Below are 20,314 nucleotides of genomic sequence, written 5' to 3' on the forward strand. Positions count from 1 at the left end.
CTTGAGCTCAGGAGTTTGAGGCTGCAGTGAGCCATGATCACACTCCAGCCTAGGCAACAGAGTGAGACCCTGCCTCAAAAAAAAAAAAAAATTAAGAAAGAATATGAGTGACACATACATTGAGCAGCCCCTCCCTCTAGGGCTGAGGCAAGATCGAGTTCAGAAGTGGCTGCCTCTCGCGCACCCCCAAATCTGAAATTCAGATTTCAGGGCATGGCTCCATGGCCCACTGAGGCAGCACAGTTTGGGGAGGAGCTGCATGCTAGTCCATGTGGGATACTGCCTGCTCAGGTGTTTAAAAAACTGCTAGGAAACCACCCACCCACTGGGTGCCTGCAAGCCTTGCTGGGAGCCGGCTGGGTGCTGGGGGTACTCACTGGAGACCTGCTCACAGGTTTGCTCTACTGAACCTTGTGAGGATGCTGCCTGCTGGGGTGTCTGCCAGACTTACTGGGAACCACCTGCAGGGTGCTGCCGAAACTCACTGGAGTGATACCCCTGGGTATTCCACAGGCTGCTAGCTGCTGCAGGCACAAGCTGGTGAGAGCATACCCCACAGGAGAAAAGTTGCGTCCTCCTGCACGACTTCTCCAGCACCCTCAACCAGCAAAGCTTAACCTGATTTCAGGTGGCAAAGGAGAGACCTCATGACCACGTCCAGCTCCCGTAATTCAAAGGAAGGCAAAGAAGGGTATCTGCAGCTGAGAGGTAACACGTGGATAAACAGCAAACATCTTCAAGTCTAAAAACTTACTTGTCTCCTTAGCTCTGGGGAGTTTTCTTGTACAGGTTAAGCATCCCTAATTCAAACATTTGAAATGCTCTGAAATCCGAAACTTTTTGAGTGCCAACGTGACACGACACTCAAAGGTTATGCTCATTGGAGCACTTCGGGTGTCAGAGATTTGGATTAGAGATGCTCAGCTGATAAGTACAATGTAAGTATTCCAGAATCCAAAAACGTCTGAAATCTGAAACACTTCTGGTCTCAAGCATTTTGGATAAGGGATACTCAAACTGTATTATTTCTGTGATAATTTCTTCCTCTTCTCCCTGCCCCATATTTTTCTGTGGTTTTTAGAACTCTGATTAGTCAAATGTTAGGCTTCTTAGGTTCCGTCTCTGGCTTTTTAATCTTTTCTTTGATTTTTCGTGTTTTTATTCTTTTGCTTTGTGTTCTGGGAGACTTCCCTCACATTATCTTTGTACTCTTCTATTGAACTTTTTATTGTGTAATCATCTTTTAAAATTCTTTCGGTAGGTTTTTTGTTCGATTTTTTGTTGTTGGATTTGTTTTTGTTCTATTGAATGTTTTGTTTTCTTTGCTTTTTCTTGTGCTTTTCTCAGTAGAGCAAACCTGTGAACAGATCTCCAGTGAGCTCCTGTGAGCTCCAACCACACCCAGCAGGCTTCCCAGCAAGGCGTGCACACTGTATACTTTTTATAGCATTCTGCATTGTTTTTCTTTTATATTTGCATGTTTTATGGTTATATTCATCTTCCAGAAATGTCAAAATCTTTTGTTTTCTTTTTCTTTTCTTAAATTTTTTGAGACGGAGTTGCCCAGACTGGAGTGTAGTGGCACAATCTCGGCTCACTGCAACCTCTGCCTCCCAGGTTCAAGCAATTCTCCTGCCTTAGCCACCCGAGTAGCTGGGATTACAGGCGCCCACCACCACGCCTGGCTAATTTTTGTATTTTTAGTAAAGACAGGGTTTCACCATGTTGGCCCGGCTGGTCTTGAACTCCTGACTTCAGGTGATCCGCCCACCTCGGCCTCCCAAAGTGCTGGGATTGCAGGTGTGAGCTAATGCACGTGGCCAAAATCTTTTGTTTTCTGATGATTGATTCTTTTCTCTTCGCTGATGTAAATTTGTACTTTTTTTTTTTTTTGAGGTGGAATCTCACTCTGTCTCCCAGGCTGGAGTGCAGTGGCGCGATCTCGGCTCACTGCAAGCTTCGCCTCCTGGGTTCACACCATTCTCCTGCCTCAGCCTCCCGAGTAGCTGGGACTACAGGTGCCCGCCACCACGCCTGGCTAATTTTTTCTATTTTTTAGTAGAGACGGGGTTTCACCGTGTTAGCCAGGATGGTCTCCATCTCCTGACCTCGTGATCCGCCCGCCTCGGCCTCCCAAAGTGCTGGGATTACAGGCATGAGCCACCGCGCATGGCCTGTACATTTTTTTAAAAGTTATTTTTACCATCATTTTAGTGGGCCAGACTACATGAGTTTAAATCACAGCCCTGATATTTACTAGCCATGTGACTGTTCTAAGCCTTCATTTTCTCATTTATGAAATGGGGATGATAATAGTGACCTAGGTTATAAATCATAGGAGTATAAATGAAATAATACACGAAAAGTCCTTAGCACAGTGCCTGGCATATACTCACTGTTTTAAAGATAGCTTTAGCTATTATTATTTGTAAATATACCACATTATTTTAAACTGATTATAATCCATTTAATCATTATTTTAAAAGCACTTCTAGTCTGTAAAATATAATTTCTTTGGTCTTATTAATTACCACTGCTACTGCTGTCACTATTACCACTGCTACCACAGATATCTTCAAGCAAGCAGATGTAGGAATTAATAGAAATTTGGTTCAAGGGCAAATTAATGGCATACGATTTGGAGACATTTACTCAGGATACAAAATCAATATGCAAAAATCACAAGCATTCGTATAAACCAACAATAGACAAGCAGAGAGCCAAATCATGAATGAACTCCCATTCACAATTGCTACAAAGACAATAAAATACCTAGGAATACAGCTAACAAGGAATGTGAAGGACCTCTTTAAGGAGAACTAGAAACCACTGCTCAAGGAAATAAGAGAGTACACAAACAAATGGAAAAACATTCCATCCTCATGGATAAGAAGAATCAATATCATGAAAATGGCCATACTGCCCAAAGTAATTTATAGATTCAATGCTATTTCCATCAAACTAACACTGACATTCTTGACAGAATTAGACAAAAACTACTTTAATTTTTACATGGAACCAAAAAAGAGCCCATATAGGCAAGATAATCCTAAGCAAAAAGAACAAAGCTGGAGTCATCACCTACCTGACTTCAAACTATATTACAACACGACAGTAACCAAAACAGCATGGTACTGGTACCAAAGCAGACATATAGACCAATGGAACAGAACAGAGACCTCAGAAATAATACCACGCATCTACAACCATCTGATCTTCGACAAACCAAACAACAAAAAAGCAGTGGGGAAGGATTCCCTATTTGTTAAATGGTGCTGGGAAAACTGGCTAGCCATATGCAGAAAACAGAAGCTGGACCCCTTCTGTACACCTTATACAAAAATTAATTCATGATGGATTAAAGACTTAAATATAAAACCCAAAACCATAAAACCCCAGAAGAAAACCTAGGCAATACGATTCAGGACATAGGCATGGGCAAAGAACTTCATGACAAAAACACCAAAAGCAATTGCAACAGAAACCAAAATTGACAAGTGGGATCTAATTAAACTAAAGAGCTTCTGCACAGCAAAAGAAACTATCAGAGTGAACAGGCAACCTACAGAATGGGAGAAAATTTTTGCAATCTGCCCATCTGACAGAGGTCTAATATCCAAAATCTGCAAGGAACTTAAACACATTTACAAGAAAAAAACAAACAAACAACCCCATCAAAATGTGGGCAAAGGATATGAACAGACACTTCTCAAGAGAAGACATTTATGCAGCCAACAAACATACGAAAAAAAGCTCAACATTACTGAGCTGAGATGCAAATTAAAACCACAATGAAATACCATCTCACACCAGTCAGAATGGTGATTATTAAAAAGTCAAGAAACAACAGATGCTGGAGAGGATGTGGAGAAATAGGAACATTTTTACACTGTTGGTGGGAATGTAAATTACTTCAACCATTGTGGAAGACAGTATGGTGATTCCTTAAGGATCTAGAACCAGAAATACCATTTGACCCAGCAATCCCATTACTGAGTATATACCCCAAGGAATATAAATCATTCTACTATAAAGACACATGCACACATATGTTTATTGCAGCACTATTTACAATAGCAAAGACATGGAACCAACCCAAATGCCAGTCAATGATAGACAGACATGAGCCACCATGCCCAGCCAAGTCGATTTATTAGAAGTAGCTCAGTATATACCCAAAGGAATATAAATCAATCATTCTATTATAAAGAAACATGCACACATATGTTCATTGCAGCACTATTTACAATAGCAAAGTCATGGAATCAGCCTAAATGCCCATCAATGATAGACTGGACAAAGAAAATGTGGTACATATACACCATGGAATACTATGCAACCATAAAAAGGAATGAGATCATGTCCTTTGCAGGGACATGGATGAAGCCAGAAGCCATCGTCCTCAGCAAACTTATGCAGGAACAGAAAACCAAACACCACATGTTCTCACTCATAAGTGGGGGTTGAACAATGAGAACACATGGACATAGGGAGGGGAACATCACACACCGGGGCCTGTCGGGGGTTGCGGGTCAAGGGGAGGGAAAGCATTAGGACAAATAGCTAACGCATACAGGGCTTAAAACCTAGATGGGTTGATAGGCGCAGCAAACCACCATGGCACACGTTTACCTATGTAACAAACCTGCACCTTCTGCACTTGTATCCCGAACTTAAAGTAAAAAAAAAAAAAAAAAGAAAAAGAAAAGATTTGGAGACATTTAAATTTTCTTTCCTTGGAATTTTTTCTTGCAACTTTTTTAATTTTGAAAATGTGATACCTACAGAAAAGTGGGAAGAACAGTCTATATTCTCCCTCCACCTCCTTTCTGTATGGACCCTGATGGTTATATGGGGCCCTCCAGAAAATCTAGGATCACTTCCTCATCTCAAGATCCTTCAATTTATCACATCTACAGAATCTTTGCTGTGTCAGGTAATATTCACAGGTTCCAGGAATTAGAATGTGGATATCTTTTGGGAGTCCATTATTCAGCCAACCACACACACCTTTATCCTTTTGTCCATGAATAAAGTTAATATTTACATTAACTTTGGCCATACCCAAAATCTCTTTGGGAAAGTTGCAAATTGGAGGAGAAAATGACCCCTTACATTTTTCCTTTAATTTCCAATATCCAGGGATAAAGAACTTCCAATGCTACTTCAAGGTTTATATTACTATATTTTAAAAAATTGTGAGGCTCTCATTCCTAGTCTCATTACATTTCAAAGGCATTAATACCCCACTTTAAAAATCAGCACCAAATGTACATGGTTTAGAGAGATCCATTGCATACATCTCAATCTGTTACATAAGCGAGAAGCAATTTTTTAAATTGCTTCTTTAAATGTAGTAAGAGTTAAAGGAGTTCCCCGTTCCCTTCCCCAACCCCCTGAAAATCCCCAGGACTTCTGAGAGGTGTCTGCATGTCTTTGGTTTGGGAGATTAGGTAGGGCTTGAGTCACTCTGAGTTGTCCTCTAGGATGGAGGGGGCAGTGACATTGAACAGGTACCTGAATGGCCAATGAGGGGTCAAGTGTAGAAGTCAGTTTCACCAATAAATGATGATCTTGGTTGTGAATGAAGGGAACAATTTGCAGGGGGAAATGATCAAATGATCAATAAACTGAGAAATTAAATTTTAAGCGGAATTTGGTGAAGAAATTATTGAGACCTACTCTACATGAGAACCTATGTTAGATGCTTTGGAGGATTAAAAAAGAAGAGGCCAGCACTTTGGGAGGCTGAAGTGGGAGGATCACTTGAGGCCAGAGGTTCCAGACCTGCCTGGGCAACATAGTGACAGCCTATCTCTACAGAAAAAGAGAGAGAGAGAGAAAGCATGAGAAAGTATTTCTGCTAGTGAGAGAGACATGGTATAAACGTTTCAAAATTATTTGTAAGACAACATATTTTGTGGCACAGTTTGGTGCATGCTCAGTTCCTCGGTGAACACACACACACACACACACACACACACACACACACACACACGACACCGCAAGTTTAGGGAGTGGCGTGAGCTCTACAAACTTGGAAAACTTATGAGAAAGCACAGAGTTGGTTGAGGGAGGAGTGGTTGCGATTTTGAGCATGGTAGGCTGAGGCGCCCAGCCCCCCAGAACAGGAAGTACCAGTGAACTAGGATATTAATGAACAGTTCAAGAACCCACCTGAGGCTGGGCACAGTAGCTTATGCCTGTAATCCTAGCATTTTGAGAGGCTGAGGCAGGAGAACTATTTGATGCCAGGAATTTGAGATCAGCCTGGCCAACATAGGGAGAGACCCCATCTCTACAAAAAATAAAAAATTAGCAGGGGGTTGTGTCATGTGGCTGTGGTCCTAGCTACTCAGGAGGCTGGGGTCGAAGGATCACTTGATCCCAGGAGTTTGAGGCTGCAGTGAGCTGTGATCATGCCAGTGCACCCCAGCCTGAGCAACTGATCTAGACCCTGGGCTCCCCCCACCAAAAAAACAAGAGCCCACCTGACAGTGACTTTGGAGGAGAGACTTGGCCTTTACTATTAACTTTCCCGGACTGTTTGTCAGGGCCACTGAGGAATCCCATTTGGGATGAGAAACACCCCACATTGCAGGGCACGGCTACCTGCAGGCAATCCTGGGAATCCCCCTGGACACTGGTGTCTGGATCCTTCTGATGCCTGCCTGCTGGTTCCACGAGTCTGCTGGCCCCAGGCCAGGCCCTTTTGTCGGAGCCCCAGCCACAGGGGCTGCTGGCGTGCATTTGGAGAACCAGCTGACAGAAGGCCTGTGTTCTATTCCCCTCCCCTTCTCTGCTTCACTTGCCATGAATGAACAGAACATGAGTGGAAAAGAGTGATGCATTTGGGGTGGAAGATGCGATTGTCAAGAGCAGGGTTTCTGGCACCAGGTGCTGGAGAAGGAGAAAGGCCTGACATCTCTGGAGCAGTGGGGGGGGGCTGGTCTGGGGAAGGGGAAGTGCAGAAGTGCTCAGCATCTGGCGTTTGACCCCGACGGTGATCCAGGTTACCCTCAAATCCAGTGTTAAGAGGGAACGTTAAATAATGAACCCAGAGAAACTTTAAAAATAGCAGAGAAAAACTACGAAAATGGAGGAATAATCCTGAATCTGTTTCAAGGTTAGAATTTTGTTTTTGCTTTTACAAAAACTAAGCTCTCTCTTTTTTCTGTATTAAAGATAAATGCTAGATCCTTTCACATTGCACCTTCGCCTACATGGGGCCCCTTCACATTTTTGAACTGTCTTGGATGAGAGCCTAAGATCCAAGATGGGTTCTTTTTTTACAGCAAAGTGAAAGGAAATAAGACTCATTCATTTAACGAATATTTGTGAGGCAGCCTGTCAAGTTGCATTAGAATCTGGGCCAGGTAGTGAGATCAGTAAGATTCTACCCTTTTTCTCCTACAGTTTGAAGTCAAAGGAGGCAACTTCAAAATAAATGAAGGTATCAATGATGGGCTGAGTGTTGAGAGTTTGCACCAGGGACAGCTGCGTGGGGACAGGACCTATCTGGGTGAGCAGATTGTCCACAGATAACTCAAAGTCATCAAAGGTCAGAGGTTTGTGAGCTGTGCTTGTTTAGGGATTCATATTCAGTGTCTCTGTAATAAGTTTTGAACTGATGGCTGTTAGGGTTTCCAAAGGACAGAACCTTGCCTTCTTTATGAAATGGAATAATTTTATTGATAATTTCTACATCTGATAAACCTTGTGAACGTGTGATCTGAGCTAACTTCCTGATGTTGGCTGCAGCTTTGCTCAGTATCCAGGGAGTATCTGAGTGAGCTCAGAAACACAGAGCCTGTGGCTGCTTAGTGCGTCCATGCAGTTGTTAATCTCACGCAGAACCCAGTGGGGAGGTCGGTGTGGATGGTTTTTGTCTTAGATCCAGTGAGACATGTAAATGCTATAAGAAGACTCTGGTTGCACTGTTGAATGTGGATTTTTTTTTCTTTGAATAATTTTTTTCTTATTTTGATGGAACATTTATTCAAAATGTAGCACCTCCTCTGTCCTTTATGAAGTTATAGTATGGGACAGTTCATTGTGACACACTTTTAAAACTCTTTACTTTTTTTTTTTTTCTTGGAGATGGAGTCTTGCCCTATTACCCAGGCTGGAGTGCAGTGATGTGACCTCAGCTCACTGCAGTCTCCACCTCCCGGGTTCAAGTGATTCTCCTGCCTCAGCCTCCTGAGTACCTGGGATTACAGGGGCCTGCCACCACGCCTGGCTAATTTTTGTTTTTTTGGTAGAAATGGGGTTTCACCATGTTGGCCAGGCTGGTCTCGAACTGCTGACCTCAGGTGATCCACCCGCCTCGGCCTCCCAAAGTGTTGGGATTACAGGCGTGAGCCACCGCGACCAGCCTATAGCTCTTTACTTTTTAACATGCCACCATAGCTTGTCTGACGTGAGATTATTCATTTAGAAACATTTTATTTGGTCTTCCAAATACATTAGCATGTCAGCCACAAAAGATAGCCTGGGGCCGTATAACTGAACCATTTACTTATAAGATTTCAATTGTCAAGTTGGAATAATTTTCTGCAAAACATAAATAACTATTTTATGAATATGTATTTGTGATGAATGATTTCCTACACAAATGAAGAATCTGTTTTAATAGAAAATGGTAACTGGATATATTATTAGATACAATTTTTTCTTATTTCCCTGTTTTCAGTTTCAATAGGGAAAACTTTAATTTTCCCTGTTATTTCCTTATTTTATTTCCCTATTTCAATGAATGAAATCATAAGCAACTCTAAGTCTCTTGAGGAAACTTGGGCGTTATACATCTCTCTCTTCTCCCAAACTCAAACTAGCTTAAGCAAAACATGGAATTTGTTGACATGAATAATAGGAAAATCCAAGGATGAAGCTGGCTGCAGATGGAACTCAAGAGTTTTTTGGGTATTAGCCTTATTCTCTCTTGGAGTACAGGGGCCTGAGAGGTGGCCGCTGGAAGCTTTTCCAGCTTCAACCCAAAAAGTAAAAAGAGAGACCATCTTTCTTCTAGTGCTACTAAATCAAGTCTTGTAGAAGGAATCTCTTTGGCTGTGGACAGAGGAGTGCATGGTCTATTTTTGCAGTGAGGGGTGAGTGGGGTGTGGTTATAAGGAGAGAGGAAGAATTTCCAGATGAACAGATGGTTATAACGCAGGCAAAAGCCATATATGTCCACTGTAACATGCAAATATGATCCATACCTGTGCGCACACTTCAGCCCTGCATCAGCTCGAACACAGGCGGCAGGGCTGGAGCGTGGAGAGGAAGGTGGCCTGACCAGCTGGGTCTACAGCTTGTCTCCTTCCTCCTGAGAACAGTCAGGTGAGCCTTGAAGCGATGGGCTAAGGTGCACTGCTTCTCAAACTTGTTTTTGTTAATACCCAAATAACCAAGAGGACTGAAATCGTGATTGCAGGTGGGGGTAGGGGTGCCACAGGGAACTCCTGGCTCACATAAAGAATGGAAATAGTAGCCAGGCACAGTGACTCACGCCTGTAATCCCAGCACTTTGGGAGGCTGAGGCAGGCAGATGATGAGGTCAGGAGATCGAGATCATCCTGGCTAACACGGTGGTGAAACCCCGTCTCTACTAAAAATACAAAAAACTAGTCGGGTGTGGTGGCAGGCACCTGTAGTCCCAGCTACTCGGGAGGCTGAGGCAGGAGAATGGTGTGAACCCGGGAGGCGGAGCTTGCAGTGAGCTGAGATCGCGCCATTGCACTCCAGGCTGGGCGACAGTGCGAGTCTCCACCTCAAAAAAAAAAAAAAAACAACTGAAAGGGGCCGGGCGGAGACCAAACTACACCGGTCGCGGTCAAGAGATCTTTATTGGAGGTATCGAGCGGCACCACTCAAGGAGAAGGAAGAGAAGGGAGAGAGGGCTGCTGATGTGCTGGGTTTTATATCCCTTGGGCCTACGTGGGGCAGGCCCAAGGGAAGGCGGGAGATGCTTCTTGCTGATTGGCCCTCCTTTGGCGGGTTCAGACAGTGCCCGTCAAGGAGGGGAGAAGAACCCTGAACTGGCCCCATCTTAAGGTACGGCGCCATTTTAAGGTACCCCATGTTACCTAACAACAACAACAACAAAAAAAGGAATAGTAAGAATTTCTTCTCTGTGTTATAAGCTATGGGAGGGGAGTCACTGAGCAGTGTGCCCAGAATTTTTCCTGTGTGACATTTTCAGGTTCTAGTCGGTGAAAAGATTTTGTAAATGTATCTTCTTGGTGAGAGGGTGTCCTCTGAATCTGCCGGTAGGTTGGAGTGTTTGCAGGGAAATATTCACCAAAGGGCTTGCTCCGTGAAGAACGTGACTTAGGATGATCTTTATTTTACGTGCATTCCATCATATGTAAACAAAGTTAGGGTCTCAACATTCCTACCAGCATCTTCTTCAGCCAACTCCCAAGCTTCTGTCTTCGCAAAGCGTTCGCTGTAGAAGCCTACACTTTGAACCCATCCTTATTTTAGGTGAAATCATTTATTTCATCTATGTTTTTACTCTCTAGTGTGTCATCTCTTACTTTTTCACTTCTTGAAGGAAAAAACCAATTCTGTCCTGAGTTTGGAAACCTTTCCTTGGTAAGCCAGGGCCCATTTGTGTAGAGTAAGCTTTTCAAATCACTTTACAGTTCCTTCCACATTTGTTGAAAGGAAGAGTTTAGAATACAAATCACTGTTCAGTAGCCAATTATGTTACCAGCCCATCAATGCCCTGAGGACACTGCATGGCAGACGTTCTCCCGCTGGTGCCTTCAGGTGCCCCGAGGCCTGGGCCTGAACTGGCTTTCCACCCTCTTGGCTGGAGATGTGACTCCGTCTGACTTCACCGTCAGTGCCTCCTAACCCATCAGCAACACTCGGTAAAGAATTGGGCAAAACTTACTGAAAAAACAAAACCTCTTTGGTGAGTTTTTATGGCTTCAGCGTGTCCTGAGCTATCTTTAAAAATAGAGCAACTTGGGCCGGGCGTGGTGGCTCACACCTGTAATCCTAGCACTTTGGGAGGCCGAGGAGGGTGGATCATCTGAGGTCAGGAGTTGAAGACCAGCCTGGCCAACATGGCAAAACCCCGTCTCTACTAAAAAATACAAAAATTAGCCCGGTGTGGTGGAGGCGCCTGTAATCCCAGCTACTCGGGAGGCTGAGGCAGGGAGAATTGCTTGACCCTGGGGAGGCAGAGGTTGCAGTGAGCCAAGATCGTGCCACTGCATTTCAGCCTGGGTGACAGAGCGAGACTCTGTCTCAAAAAACAAAACACAAACAAACAAACAAAAAGAGCTGCTCATGGTGATGCATGCCAGTAGTTCCAGCTACTTGGGAGGCTGAGGCAAGAGGATTGCTTGAGCCCAGGAGTTGGAGGCTTCAGTGAGCTATGATCACACACTGCACTCTAGCCTGGGCAACAGAGCAAGACCCTGTCTCTAAAAAAAATAAAAAATAAAATAGAGCAACCAAACAGCAGTTCTGTTATTAAAATCTGTTCATGTATTCAACTATTAGACAAAGACAAGGACCGAGTTAGATCCAGCCTGTGGACCAGTTGTTCAGATTTGTCTCTGAGCACACTGGAATACAGTTTTATAGTGTCATTTGATGAGGGTGCTTTATGCAGCCTGGCTGGCTCCTTTTTGCTGGAAACAGGTGTAGTCACAGCCAGAGGGAGATTCACTGCAGAGTCACCAGTTGTGTAGAGTTTTTCCACTCATCTTGATTCTGAAAAGAGCTTAAAGACAACTTTAAGTAATTGTTACTTTGTTTGTATGCGTCCGCTTCCTAAGGTCTATACCTAGTGTCTAGACTTCTTTTTAGATACAAAATGTGTGATTTATTTTCCTTCAAAATTTGCTTCTTTTTTTTTTTTTTCCTGGAGTGATATGACTTATGCAGCGGGGTTTTATTTTTTATTTATTTTTTTGAGAGGGAGTCTCACTCTGTCACCCAGGCTGGAGTGCAGTGGTGCAATCTTGGCTCACTGCAGCCTCTGCCTTCTGGGTTCAAGCAGTTCTCCCACCTCAGCCCCCTGAGTAGCTGGGATTGCAGGCCCGTGCCACCACACCTGGCTAATTTTTGTGTTTTAGTAGAGATGGGGTTTCACCATGTTGGCCAGGCTGGTCTGAAACTCCTGACCTCAGGTGATCCACGCACCTTGGCCTCCCAAAGTGCTGGGATTACAGACATGAGCCACCGCGCCTGACCTATTTTTTAAATTTTTTAAAATTTCAGCAGCTTTAGGGGTACAAATGGTTTTTGGTTACATGGATGAATTGTACAGTGGTGAAGTCAGGGCTCTTAGTGTACCCCTCATTTAGTGTACCCACCACCTGAATAGTGTACATTGTACCCAATAGGTACTTTTTCATCCCTCACTCCCACTACCCCTTCTCATAGGAGACATCAAGGTGAGTCAACCTTCAAAATTACCAGTTCGTGTTTTAAATAAGCAGCTAGTACATTCGATACTTTCTGGAGTGGCTGCTGCTTTCAGCTGCTGAAGTCCTAGTGTTGGTGATGCCACATCTTCATTCCTAGTTTGTCTTCATTGCTTTGGGACCTGGGGGTCTCTCTTGACCTCTAGCAGAAATTGTTCTCCAAGACTCTGGAACCCCAGTTCACTAGAATTGCCGAATTTCTGCCCTCAGAAGTACCGTGCGTTGTGCAAGGCATGCAGAATGGAGGAGCGCTCGACCCTGCAGAGAGAGAGAACGCAGGCCCCTCCCTTCCTCTAGCTGCCTTTCCTTCGGAATTCAGTTTCCTTATAATTCTGTCCCTCGGGCTGTTTAGGTCCAACAGCTTATAGCATATGAATCTCTCACCTTGAGCTTTCCTATAAATTCCAAGTTCTTCCTTAGTTTTCCTTTTCCCCTTTGGTTATATTAAAAGAACATTAAATTGTATTTTGGGGCCAGGCCCAGTGGCTCACACACTTTGAGAGGCTGAGGTGGAAGGATTGCTTGAGGTCAGGAGTTTGGGACCAACCTGGCCAACATAGCAAAACCCTGTCTCTACTAAAAATACAAAAATTAGCTGGATATGATGGCACACACCTGTAATCCCAGCTAATGGGGAGGCTGAGGCAGGAGAATCGCTTGAACCCGGGAGGTGGAAGTTGCAGGGAGCTGAGATCATGCCACTGAACTCCAGCCTGGGTGACAGAGTAAAACTCGATCTTAGAAAAAAAAAATTGTATTTTGGGAAATGCTTGTAATGTAACCATGCTCACAATAACTGTATCAATTTATTTTTTTAAGAGACAGAGTTGTACTCTGTCATCCAGGTTGGAGTGCAGTGGTGTGATCATAGCTCACTGCAGCCTCCAACTCCTGGGCTCAAGTGATCCTCCTGCTTCAGCTTGGACTGTAGGCATGTGCTACCATGCCTGGCTAATTTGAGAAAAGATTTTTTTTCTTTTGGTAGAGACAGTGTCTTGCTCTGTTGCCCAGGCTGCTTCAAAATCCTAACCTCAAGCAATCCTCCGGCCTCGGCTTCCCAAAGCACTACCCTGCCAATATCAATTTTTGTTATTCCTCTCTTTGTTTACATCTTCTGACTTTGTTGGTTCATCACAATTCTGGGTGTGGGGGGCTGTCTATGGGATGGGAGAGGATACTGGGCTCTTTAGCCCATCATAGGATCTAGAAGATGGAATTGCAATTTTATCTATGTATGTATGTATGTATGTATGTATGTATCTATCTATCTATCTATCTATCTATCTATCTATCTATCTATCAATCTCAATAACTATGTCTTAGGCCAAAACACTCTTTTAGGCTTGCCTCTAAAATGAGGATAATGATCTAATGAAGAAAGAAGATTTGATTAATGTGGGTAAGGAACTTTTATAGGCCAAGCACGTATTATTTTTCCACTGTTTTGGTAGTAGCTATTAGTATCCTGGCTTTTGTCACATTTGAGTAAGGCGTTCCTATTTAAGAAGGTGCTTTGAAAGACGTTTTTTTGGGAGAAGGAAAGGGTTGGCACTTGCAGGTGTCTTGTGTGTGTGCAGTTGTGATGCACATAGCAGCTTGGCTCTAGAGTGCAGTGAGGTCTGGCACCCACCCGGCTCTCCAGGGGCAGCTTAGTCCTGCTGGGTGCTCAGGCGTCTCTTCTCTCCCACTTTTCCAGGTATCTCTAGGTACTTACTGCCCTTTCAACACGAAGTTTAAATTTTTTATTTGAAGAACCAGCCAGTGAGAATGTATTTGGTGATGTCTTCACAGCTGAAACCTTTTCTATGTATGTGTGCCTGTTAAGGGGTAGGAGGGAGAAATCTTCTAGATTGTTTTCTTTTTTCCTTCCTCTTCCCTCCTTGCCTTTACTCCTCTCCCCCATCCCCCATCCCCAAATAAATACACAAAACAGAGGTCCTATAGTGTCATGCTTGAGAATATGGATTCGGGCCACCCTGCTTGGTTTGAATCCTGACTTGGCTCTAACACCTGGGCAAGTTGGTTAGCTGTTCTGAGTCTCAGTTTCCTGACCTGTAAAATGGGGATGAAGACAGTTCTTACTTCACAGGATTATGATGAGGGTTAGGTGAGTTAACATATGGAAAACACTCGGAGTGCCTGCCATTAACCCATTTATGCCTGAGGTTGCAGTCTTTTTGTGTGAAAAATCAGACCTTGGCGATGACCTTGAGCGGTGGGATATAAATAACTCTCACAAGCTTAGCGTTCCAATAATGGAACACTAGGCGTATATGATTAAGGACTATGTCAGTGTCAGTGACCATGAGACAAAAACCATATGGGTCATAGCTATTTGGGAGTAATTGTTAGGAAAAAGAATTTTAGAATGGAGCATTCTGAAATACTAGTGTTTCTATATTTTTACAGTAATAGGAACAAAGTCCTGGCTGGGCACAGCAGCTCACGCCTGTAATTCCAACACCTTGGGAGGCTGAGGCAGGAGGATTCCTTGAGCCCAGGAGTTTGAAACCAATCTGGGCAACATAGGGAGACCCTGCCCTTATATTAAAAAATATATATATATATATCATATATAAATATAAATAAGCATTTATATGTATTGTTATATATGTATTTATATATACATATAAGGTTCAGAGAAAGTAGAATGTTACTGTATTCCATGTGTAGCAAGAAAAATAATCATCACAGATCTCCCCTGAACATTTGGTGTATGCCAAGCACTATACTGAGTGCTTGACACTGATGATCTCATTTCAGGCTCTTAAGAGTTTGTTCCTGTGCTTATTTTCCAGAAGAGGAAAGAGGTTTGGAGAGATTAAACTTGCCCAAGTTAGGAAGTGGCTGAATGCAGTGGGATTCCTGAGCTCACCTGCTCATACGGGGTGGAATGTTCTGCCTCGGTCTTTCTGCTGAGCAGAACCAGGGGGAGTTCATCGGCTTTGTCATGATAATCACATCATCTCTTATGGTTGTTAGTGAGTCTAGTAATGCATTTCCTTTAAAAGGCAGTTTTCATGCTGACGAACCTCTACTTGCCTCTACTTGTAAGCCAGAACGCCAAAAACAAGAAACCAAGTTCACGATTCTTTGTTTTCTATGATTTGACGAAGGTTTCTGGCATGAGAGCCTTCTTTTTGTAGCTGTAAAGCAACTGAGGTTCTTCACTGAGGTTGACAGTGTCTTAGCTGAGTGAGCTGCGGCCGGGATTCCCGTTTCTTGTGTTTCCAGTTGCTTATTGGCTGATCCAACTTCCAGATGGGTGCTAATTTCATTCCAGGAAGGGGACCAGAGCTGAGCAGCTCATCTGTTTTCCTTAGCAGGCTCCTCGGTTATTTGAAAGGGTGATTTGAGCTTATTTTTCTTCTTGTTTGTAGACAACAGTGGTGAGATAATTCGAGTGTCTACCTATAACAGAGTGTGACAGGGATTCCGTAATCTTTGCTATCCAGCATCTGTTGTCCAGGGGTAGATGGAGGGGGGGTTTGTTGTCCTTGGGAACCTGGAAGGAACTGTTAGTCATGTCTTAATCCTGAGCCATAAATTTACACTCATTTGAGAGATAAGCAAATTTGGCAGAAAGACTGAGTCAAAAATCTTTGTCTTGATCTCTGAGACAGGATTAGTGGACAAACTAAATCATAAATTATTTATTATTTTGGTCACAGAAGCTGGAGCGTCGCCAATAAAGGAATCTTTAAAAATTATTTATCATCCGACATACTTTAAATTGTTTATTGTTGGTCATTTGGGCTCCAAATACTGTTACAGATTGAAAAGTAAGAGAAAAAAATACCTTTCTACTATAGAACATTGCAATTTTATTTAATGGGAAAAATATTCTTTTACTCTTTTTACTCTTCTAGAAGAAAATGTTCCACTGAATAATTGATGCTTCTAAAATGAAGCTTTGCGTTTTATGATACTAGAATAGCTTTCATTATCTGAATGAATGAATCTTAGCCCTGAATATTAACTATTTTCATACAAAAAACATTTGAACGTAAGAAAAATCAGCCAACTTGATTGTTCTCAGGTAAAGTTCAGACCATGAATTATACAGAACCACAGATAACTGCAGATGATGGAACTAATCACAATATGCAAATCAGCAATGATTAACAACCATATGCAGGTTTTCTCATGGTTGTGTTCAAATGAAATAGGATATTAAAACTGGAAACTTAATTATGTAATTCAGGATGATAAATGCATTATTATGCTTTCACCTTTTTTAAAAGAATTGAGACAAATGTAGTCATTTGTGATTTTGTAATCTTTGTTTTTATTTTGTATAAATTAAAATATAAAATGCATTATTTTTTATGACAGACAGGTGAAATAAAAACATAGTGCCTTCTAGTATTGCATATTCCGGATTTGAAGTTCTGCTTCTAAAATGTATGCTTGGTTCTAAATGATATAAATAGCCTCCATATTACTGATTTATACTTCTAAAACTTCTTTCTGAAGATTCAACAGCAGATCCTTGTTATCCAAGGATAACGAGAACCAGAAAAAAAGGCCATTTAAGGTCAATCCACTTAAATGGGGACCAACATTTCATAACATAATGAAAAAAAGCTTTGGGACTTTATCATGAAAAAATTAACTTTATCATGAAAAATTAACTGAAAATTATGAAAATAAGTTTATTTTAGCATACATTTATCAACATTTAGGTGATCATTGTGACTATGGCTAGCTCTTAGAATGAGCAGTGCAAAAGTCAAGTGTTCATTATTTTGAAAGGAGTAAATTTTTTTGTATAAAATTAGGCGATTCTACATTTCGGTACTTTTTATATCACCATTGACATTTACATCACAGCATAAAGATGACCAGTGTTACAAAGATATTCAAGGTCTCGGTCATTTTCCTTTGGAGCCTTTTAGATTCTTAAGTACTAAAATCACTGTAGAAAGTTCTATCTTGTCACCAATGTTAAATTTTTCTCTGAAGTGATTGTTTCCTAATCAAACTGCTCAGCCTCCACTGGCCGTTGTTTTACCTGTTATTGGGGAAATTCTCTAATGCCATTTTGATTAGCCTCATGAAATTCTGTATTTGGGGGAAAGTTTTGCAGTGTTACTCTGCAGTGGACATACATCTGTGGGAGGTATGAGACAGTCACTAACAGACAGGATTAGGGATAGGGGCTGTCTTTGAACAAGGATGGATTTTTAAGAGGGACTCAAATCAAAAAATGGCTATTAGGAAATATTTTAATATTTTGAAGGTGTGCTTCCCTGAAGAAGCCCATCATTTGTAGGGATTTGGGTCATGAATACTCCGATAATAAGGGCTCCCTGACCTATGTGTATGAATGCATTGCAGTATGCAGTATGAAAAAGAGACTCGGCCTGGCGCGGTGGCTCATGCCTGTAATCCCAGCACTTTGGGAGGCCGAGATGGGCAGATCACAAGGTCAGGAGTTCGAGACCAGCCTGGCCAATATAGTGAAACCCCGTCACTACTAAAAATACAAAAAATTAGCTGGGTGTGTTGGTGTGTGCCTGTAATGTCCAGTACTCGGGTAGCTGAGGCAGGAGAATCATGTGAACCTGGGAGGCAGAGGTTGCAGAGAGCCGAGATCACACCATGGCACTCCAGCCTGGGTGATAGTGCGAGACTCCGTCTCAAAAAAAAAAGAAAACAAAGAAAAAGAGACTCATGAGTCGGTGAGATACCAGTTCTAGCCTCAGTTCTGCCAGTGGGTAGCTGTATAATCATGGATGAATCACTTCCTTTTGGCGTAAATTTACTTATCTGTGAAAAGAATAGGTTGAGCTAAGGTCCCTTCTACTCATTCTGTGATTCTAAGTTGGATATTTTGAGTTGGGGAAGAGCTATATCACTGTTTGCATATTTCCTAGAGCTTAGCAAATATCAACAACTCCTTCTTTTAGTTTATTTGCACTGTATATATATGTGCATTTTATGATTTCAGTATCTTCATCCATATGTAATTATGCTCTTGGTAAAGTTGTAATCAGCACTTTGGTACAATTTTAAATTCTGCTCTTTTCACTAGTCTTATCTCATAAATGTTTGCACATATATTGTAAACTTAACATTTTTCTCTGTTTTCACATTTACCTTTCCTAATAGCTGATAGCCCATTGAGTAAATATATTTTAGTAAGTGTATTAAAACATATACTTAAAACATATTTAAATATATTAAAACATACTGATACACATCCTGATCACCGGGCAACTGAGCATCTCCATACTTCAGAGATTTTTTAATGTTTTTTTGGGCCGTGTTACCCTAGACATTTTTGTAGATAGACAATTTTTTAAAAAGAGCTCCTCACACTTGTAGCTCGGTTCTATGTGCATTTCAGTGCACAAATGACTTTTGCCGCTGCTGTAAACAGGAAGAAACAAACTAAGGCAAAGAGCCCAGCTAAGTGAAACAGAGAGGAACAAAAGAAAATTAGAACTTGGCTTTTGCTGCTGTCAAGCTGGGCAAATAGTGATCCCAGGGAGCCTGGTGTTAAATAACAAAGAAAGCAGGGAACGAGGCAGAAATCCCAGTGGGATCTGAACGGCATCTTCAGATACTTGGCTGCCCCTGCCACACTCTAGGGAGCATCTGATCACCTGGGAGGCATGGTGACCTTTGGCTTCTGACATTGCACTGGTCAGACCAACCGTCTCCAGAGAACTAAGCCATCAATCATCCCCTGAGGGGAGACAGTCAGGCTCACCGCCTCACCGCCTCGAAGCATCCACAAACTGAATTAGCTAATGCTACATTATTAGACATTTCTGCACTTTTCATTTATATTCAGAAGCTTGGAAATTTTCAATGTGTCCTTGGGGGAAAATAGTTTGTTCAACCATTATAATTAGATTTTCTACCTCTTATCCAGATAAAGGAAGCGTAATTGATACTTTCCCCTTCTACTGGGAAGAAGGGGAAAGTGTCATTGCTGCTTCTGCATATGTGGGTGAACTATTCGCAATGCTTGTTTCTCATGGCTTACGCCAGAACTAAGGCAGTTATTGGGCAAGAAAGGGAACTATCCATTGCTGAAACTGGGAGTAACTTGTGATAACCAAAATTAGTGACTGAGGCAAAAGTCTCAGTCAATCAGTTTATTAAACCATCTTAAGGGCACATCCAGAGGAAAAACAAATGCCATAGACAGATCTGTGGCTGTTATTCCAAAGAAGTTTTCAGGAGATTTAGTATTTATACCTTTTCTTAAAGGGGGAAGGCATTGTAGAAGAAGGGGCAGGTAGGTGGTAAAGCAAATTTTACAGGGTGTTTGTTTTTTGTTTGTTTGTTTGTTTATTGAGACAGAGTCTCAACTCTGTCACTCAGGCTGGAGTGCGGTGGCGCGATCTTGGCTTAGCTGCAACCTCCCTTCCCAGATTGAAGCAGTCCTCCTGCCTCAGCACAAGTGTGCACTACCACGGTTGCCTAATTTTTGTATTTTTGGTAGAGACGGGGGTTTTGTCATGTTGGCAAGGCTGGTCTGAAACTGCTGACCTCAGGTGATCCACCCATCTCAGCCTCCCAAAGTGTTGGGATTACAGGCATGAACCACCTCACCTGGCCAAACTTTACATTTTTGGGAGATTTTATTTAGTGCCCAGTAAATCTACATTTTGCATAAGGTAAGGTGAATGTTTGAAGAGAAAAAAAGGGAATAAAGGAAGAATCAATTATGCAGAGTTTCTGGGTAGGTGGAAGAATGATTGATCTGGTCTTGTCTTTGTTCTGCACCAGGGAAGATAAGCTTGTAATTGACATTATCAGTGTGGAATCGAATAGACTTTAGTTTTAAGAGCTAGACTTAGATTGTAAACATAAAGCTACAATTGGCATGTCCTTGTTTATGGGAAGGC

At 42.3% G+C, this 20,314-nt stretch overlaps 1 protein-coding gene across 1 annotated transcript in view; it reads left to right on the forward strand.

The window, feature by feature from the left end:
- Positions 1-20,314, forward strand: part of SVIL (supervillin) — a 276,068-nt gene that overhangs the window by 26,516 nt on the left and 229,238 nt on the right. The gene's annotated exons all lie outside the window — the stretch shown is intronic.

The sequence above is a fragment of the Nomascus leucogenys genome, chromosome 18 (genome assembly GCF_006542625.1).
Source record: "Nomascus leucogenys isolate Asia chromosome 18, Asia_NLE_v1, whole genome shotgun sequence".
Classification (NCBI taxonomy): domain Eukaryota; kingdom Metazoa; phylum Chordata; class Mammalia; order Primates; family Hylobatidae; genus Nomascus; species Nomascus leucogenys.